The sequence below is a fragment of the Camellia sinensis genome, chromosome 1 (genome assembly GCF_055761805.1).
Source record: "Camellia sinensis isolate YWXY chromosome 1, ASM5576180v1, whole genome shotgun sequence".
In the NCBI taxonomy this organism is placed as follows: Eukaryota; Viridiplantae; Streptophyta; class Magnoliopsida; order Ericales; family Theaceae; genus Camellia; species Camellia sinensis.
The window spans coordinates 197,512,133-197,519,401 of record NC_138961.1 but is presented as its reverse complement, the minus strand read 5'-3'; positions in this window follow the sequence as shown (position 1 = coordinate 197,519,401).

Genomic DNA, 7,269 nt, shown 5'->3' with positions numbered 1-7,269 from the left:
GCAACCGAACTAGGATCCTGTTTGCCCCCAAATAGATAGATCTTTGTAGTCAATAACCGAACTAGAACTTGAAAGTTTCAAAGGGGTTACCAGAGTCTAACTCGCTTTAGCCGAAATAAGATCACCAAGTTTTGAATATAGCAAACTAGGAACCTCGGTGGTCAACCGAACTAAGCTTTTGGGGCCAAGTCGGCTCTCTTGGTTCCTAAACCGAACTCAGAAAGCCGCCCCCAAAGGCTTAACCGAAGTAACTCTATTCACATTGCAGCCGATTTAGGCCTTGGGGCTAAACCAGCTCTCTTAGTCTTTTAGACCGAACTCAGAAAGCTGCCCCTAGACGTTAAACCGGTCTACCGAGCAAACTGCTCAAACCGAGCTGCCAAACCTTTAGATGAACCGAGATAGAACCAGTTAATTTGAGGCCGAAGTAGGGCTCTTATACCTTGCTTTTAAATTGTAGCACGGTCCATTGATCAGTGCTTTAACCCCCTCTGTTTTTTACTTTGCAGACTTAGGTTACCCAGGCACTCCTGCGTGCGCTCAACCGAGCTACTGAGCACGATTTTTGCACCGAAATAACTTATCCGTAAATTATACAACAAATGGGTAAGTATAGGTATTTAGTTGAGACCCCTGGTGGGATGGCCAAATTCAGGAAGGACTATAACATACCGGATGACGTCCATTTGACTTTGGCAAAAAAGAACGTTATTCCATGGGACAACGAAGGTTTTGTCCCCTTTACCCTACAATCCATAATAGAAACCGGACTACGGTTTCCTGTCCAACCATTGATCTGTGAGTTCCTTAGGCAAACTAGGCTATGCCCCACCCAACTGTCCACCAATACATACCGTATTATTATGGGAATAGCCGCACTAAACCACCAAACCGGATTAAACCTTGGCCTTGCCGAAATATTCCATCAATATTCCATCGGTTCGAAGGATGCTGGGTGGGTCTATTACCTTAGGATCCGCCGCCGCCGAGAGAAGATAGTTAAACACACACCGGACAAAGATCTTAATGACGATGATTTCTTCTGGGTCTCTGGGAACTTTGAGGATTTTCAAGCTCAAATTCCTGGCCGACCTATAAATTGGAAAATGGGCGAGCCTGGTAATTTAACTTCGGTCTTGTTCCTTGTATGTTATCTCGGTTTTTTTAGTCTATTGACCGAACTAACACTTCTCTTTTTTGCAGATTTCGCCCACCTCCGTTCCCTGTATAGCTATCCCAACCTTGCGGTTTTGCGAGCCGCCCTACGGATTAAAGAACGAGGTTGGGCCAAGCTTCTAAATTTTGAACCGACCTACCGATATAGCGGTCGCCGAAAAGCAAGAGTAACCGATTTCCTACTTGAGGAAGCACCAGAACCGGACCCAACCTTGCCAGAAATACGACTTGTCCCATTAACTGCTGAAGAAGAGATGGCAAAGAGAAGCAAAGTTAGGGCCCTTCTGACCTCGACAACCAGAGCCGAAGTACCAGCGACGATTGAGGAGCAGCCTGCCGTTGTGGCTCTCCCCTCTCAACGGCCTTCTTCATCTCGCCCCTCTAAACGCGCCCGATCTACATCGACCGAACAGCCACTTGTTGATGAGGTTGAATCCATCCCCCGAAGTCCTCAGCCTTCCCCTCAACTGGAGCAAACTGACCGAGCTGAATCTCCAAAGTAGGCTCCGCCGCTGACCTTCAACGACCGAGACATCAAAGCTACTGACTCGGTCGTGGCTGAAAAAGACCACCAATTGGCCTTTAACCTGGCCAAAAGTGTGTGCCTCCCCAAGGACATGGAGCACCACTTGAAGCAACTGAACACCGAAATGAAGTCAATTCGGTCTGCTTCCAAGTCCATGATCTTGGTAAGTAGCTCTGTCTGTTTTTTCTGTCTAAATTTTTCCAACTTTTACTTCGGCTGAAAAGAAATCTTTGTTTTGCCAGGCCTTGCAAAAGAACAATATTACATACAAGAAAGTCCAAGAACTAAGAAAAACTACAAGGCAAGCAATGGCGGAAGCTGAGGCCAAGGCGGCCGAACTAGCGGAGGCCGAAAGGAAACTGACCGAGCTTCAAGCAGAGAACGGTCGACTTGCCGATCTGGTTAGTTCGGCTGAAGCGGAGAGGCAAAAAGCGGCCATTGTAATGAAAGACAAATATCTGCGTGAGCTGCTAAAGCTAGAAAAGAGAAAGGATACCGAAATAAGCCAACTAAAAAAGAGTGCGGAGGTAGCCGAAAAGGAGGGTTACAAGCAGGGCTACAAGAAGGCGGAGGAAGCCTATGTGAAACAATGTGATGCTGCCAAGGAGTTGTTCTTCAAATGTGGCTGGAGGGCGGCTGTTGAGCAGCTCGGTCATGACCAACAGACCGAGGTCTTCAACCCTCCAGACTACTTCATACCGAAGTCCCTTGCGGAGTATGCCGATACCCTGCAGCAAGAGTTTCTGGAAGACTCAGGTTCCGATGACTCCTCTTCTGAAGATACTCCGGTCGATAATGTGGACCAGCCAGTTCGGTCGGTGCCCACTGTTGAAGACCTAACTGTTGATCTTCCCAGTGAGACCGTGGTTCCAGCCGAAGTGACTCTCCCCGTTGTGAATGAGCTCCCTCCAGAAGTCGGTCTTCAAGTTGGTGGTGACGCAGGTTTTGATGCTGATATTGAAGAACTTTTTTCCTGATTTTGTACTTTTTTTCTTTGTAACCGAACTATGCCCCTTTGTATTGACTTTTGTTTTGAATGAAAATTTTACGCAACTCTTACTCCGGTTTTGATTTGTATGTCTGCACTTTGTAATGTCTTCTATTACTCCAACTGTTATTTCGGTTTTAGATGGTTAAACTACACTTGCCAGCCAACCACTCCTTAGTCGATATGCTTACTTCGGCTGAGGAGTATAAAGTGTTGTTTTATTCCGGCCAACCACTCTTCAGCCATGCACTTACTTTGGCTGGAGTAACAAGAGTTGGTTTATTCCAGCCAACCACTCTTTGGCCATACCCTTACTTCGGCTGAAGAGTAACAAGTGTTGGTTTATTCCAGCCAACCACTCTTCAGCCATACACTTACTTCGGCTGAAGAGTAACAAGTGTTGGTTTATTCCAGCCAACCACTCTTCAGCCATGCACTTACTTCGGCTGAAAGAGTAACAAGTGTTGGTTTATTCCAGCCAACCACCCTTCAGCCATACACTTACTTCGGCTCAAGAGTAACAAGTGTTGGTTTATTCCAGCCAACCACTCCTCAGCCATGCACTTACTTCGGCTGAAAGAGTAACAAGTGTTGGTTTATTCCAGCCAACCACTCTTCAGCCATACACTTACTTCGGCTGAAGAGTAACAAGTGTTGGTTTATTCCAGCCAACTACTCTTCAGCCATGCACTTACTTCGGCTGAAAGAGTAACAAGTGTTGGTTTATTCCAGCCAACCACTCCTCAGCCATGCACTTACTTTGGCTGAGGAGTAACAAGAGTTGGTTTATTCCAGCCAACTATTGAAGTTAGTTTTTCCAGCTAACTTATAGTATTTGGTTATTCCGACCAAATGTCCTGCAGCCTGGATCCTTATCCTGGGCTTAGGAAGGGTGTTGGTTTAATCCAGCCAACCTCTGAGTTAGTTTTTCCAGCTAACTTAGAATAGAATGCTTGCAATATACTTAAGTCTTGAAAGCTAACTTTTACAAAGAGTAATTTGTGCTAAAAAGAATTTCTTATTTTATTGAAGGAAGAAAAAAAAAAAAATTACACATGTTTGAAAAAAGAAGAGCTAAAAGTAAAATAACTTGAGATTGGCCGTATTCCATGGCCTAGGGATTGCCTTGCCATCCTTGTCTTCTAGGTGGTATGCCCCTTTGCCTGCTAACCCAACCACCTTATAAGGACCTTCCCAATTTGGGCCTAACTTGCCGTCTCCTGGGATCAAGGTGTTTCCCATTACTTTGCGTAGTACCCAATCCCCAATCTTGAATTGTCTTGGATGGACCTTTTTGCTGTATTTTCTGATTAGCTCTCGTTGGTATGAGGCGATGTGGACTAGTGCTCTTTCTCTTCTTTCTTCTGCAAGGTCGAGTTCTAAGGCTACGGCTTCTCCATTTAAGTCTGGATCAAAATTTTCGCTTCGAATTGTGGGGAGGCCAACTTCTAGTGGGATCACTGCTTCTATTCCATAGGCTAAGGAGAATGGTGTTTCTCCAGTTGATCGCCGAGGCGTGGTGCGGTAAGCCCATAAGACGTGAGGAAGTTCATCTGCCCATTTGCCTTTTGCTTTCTCTAGCCTTTTCTTTAGTCCATCCAAGACGACTTTATTTGAAGCTTCAGCCTGCCCATTAGCTTGAGGATATGCCGGTGTGGAATTGTAGAACTCTATCTTGTATTCTTCACAAAAGCTTCTAAAGATTCTGCCGTCGAACTGAGTTCCATTGTCTGAGATCAGTGCTTTTGGTATGCCAAACCGAGTGATGATATTCTGCCAAACAAACTTCTTTACATCTTTTTCTTTGATTGACGCCAATGCTTCCGCTTCCACTTCCACCCACTTTGTGAAGTAGTCTGTTGCTGCGAGAAAGAATTTTCTGCCGCCGGGTGCTGTTGGAAGTGGTCCTACTATGTCCAAGCCCCACATTGCGAAAGGCCATGGGCTAGTTAAGGGTAGGAGTTCTCTTGCTGGTTGATGTATTTGGTGTGCGAATTTCTGGCATTTTTCACACTTCTTCACATATTTCTCGGAGTCTGCTTGCATATATGGCCACCAATATCCTTGTGAAATAGCCCTGTAAGCGAGCGACCTTCCCCCTTGATGACTTCCACACACCCCTTCGTGTATTTCGAACAAGAATGCTTCTACTTTGCTGGGATGGACGCACTTGAGGTAAGGCCCAGAGAACGACTTCTTGTATAATGCCAAAGATGGAGATAACCAAAATCGCTGCGACTTTGCCCTTATTCTGTTGGCTTCTTTTTTCTCTTCTGGTAGGATGCCGTCTTTTAGGAATAGGATGATGGGATCCATCCAAGAAGGGCCTAATTCTGTGCAACATACTTCTTCTGCTTCGGGGTCTTCTATGCTTGGTCTTGGTAAGAAGTCGATGAGTAATGGATGAGGGATTGATGTATCTGCCATTGAGGCAAGGCCCGCTAGCTCTTCCGCTCGGCTGTTTTCCTCCCTGCCAATTTGTTCTATCCTTACCACATCAAACTTCTTGATCTCTGTTCTGACTAACTCTTGGTACTTGGCCATTCTGTCGTCCTTTGCTTCGTATTCGCCAGAAATTTGGTTTACCACCAGCAGAGAGTCACTGTGTACCATTAGTTCGGTTGCTTTCATGAAGTGTGCCGACTTGAGTCCTGCGAGAAGTGCCTCATACTCCGCTTCATTGTTGGATGCTGGGAAGCCAAGGTTGATTGCTTGCTCTATAACCAGGCCGTCTGGAGAGATGAGGACTATGCCAAGCCCTGCACCATGTCGGTTGGATGCTCCATCCATAAAGAGCTTCCACATCTCTCCAACGAATAGTTTCCAGCAAGTGGAAGGATCAGACGATGTCGTGAGGTCAAGAATGGTGTTTTCTTCAAGGTCCATGTTGGCTGTCTGTCCTTTGTCCTCTGTTTGAACTGCTGGTGAGCCTTTGTTTGTCTCTTCCTTGTTGTCCTTAGTGTGGTTTGCCTTGGTGCTTGATTGACTACCTTCTACTAGGGGTTGCGCTATTCCGGCGTCAACTTCCGTCCCTAGTTCGGTTGTGTCAGTTAGGTCGACTGGGCAAATATGATGACTTCCAGGAGTAAATTCTGCGACGAAGTCTGCCAAGGATTGGGCTTTTATTGCGGTTTTAGGTTGGAATTTGATGTCGAATTGTCCCAACTCTACTGCCCACTTCAAAATTCGCCCACTAAAGTTCGCCCTTTCAAACAGAGCTTTTAATGGAAAGGCTGTGAGGACGACTATGGTGTGGGCGTGAAAGTAATGCGCCAATTTTCTGGATGCTATCATTAATGCTAATGCTAGTTTCTCCAAGGGCAAGTACCTCGTTTCGGCTCCCAACAATGTCTTGCTGACATAAAAGATGGGCAAGTGTTGTATTCCTTCTACACGAACCAACACTGCGCTGACTGCGTGCTGAGAGACTGCCAGGTACAAAAAGAGTTCTTCACCAGGTACTGGAGTAACAAGTAGTGGTGGGGAAGACATGTACTCCTTCAAGCTTTCCAGAGCTCGGTCGCATTCCTCATCCCATTCAAACTTGGCCTTTAAAGCTTGGAAGAATGGTCGTAGTCTGTCTGATGACCTGCTTATGAACCGGTTGAGTGCAGCCGCCATACCAGTGAGATGCTGCACTTCTTTGACTGAGTTTGGTCTCTCCAACTCCTGGATTGCTTTGATCTGAGAGGGGTCTGCTTCTATACCTCGATTGGTCACCAGGAAGCCCAAGAATTTGCCAGATCCAACTCCGAATGCGCATTTGGACGCGTTGAGGCGCAACTTGTGTTTCTTCAGGATCTGGAACATCTCGCCCAAATCTTTCAGATGGTCATTCTCATCCTTGCTTTTGACCACCATGTCGTCGATGTAAGCCTCCATTGTTCTACCTAACAATGGTTCAAACATCTTGGTGACCATCCTTTGGAATGTCGCCCCTGCGTTCTTTAGGCCAAAGGGCATGACCTTGTAGCAATATAACCCCCTTGGTGTTGTGAAGGATGTGACCTCCTGGTCTGGTTCATGCATGGCGATCTGGTGGTAGCCTCTGTATGCATCCAGAAAGCTAAGTCGGTTATGCCCTGCCGTTAAGTCCACCAGTTGATCTATCCTTGGTAGAGGAAAGCTATCTTTTGGGCACGCCTTGTTGACTGTTTTGTAGTCGACGCAAACACGCCATTTACCATTCTTTTTTGGCACTACAACTGTGTTGGAGAACCATCTTGGGTAGTGCACCTCTCTTATTGCTCCTGCCTCCAGCAGGTTGCCTACCTCTTCTGCCACTATTTCGGCGTGGTGGAGTGCCGATCTGCGTGTGCGTTGGATGACTGGTCTGGCGGATAGGTGGACATTAAGTTGGTGACTGATGAAGTTTGGGTCAATACCTGGCATGTCGTAGGGCGTCCAGGCAAACACTTCGATATTAGAGGTCAAGAATTCCAAGACCTCTAATCTCTCAGCGCTGGATAACGATGAGCCAAGCAAGAAGAACTTATCCGGGTTCTTCTCATCTATTTTTACCTCCACCAAGTCCTCCACCGCTTTCTGATCAGCCTTTTTGCCGACGTCCGCGAATAGT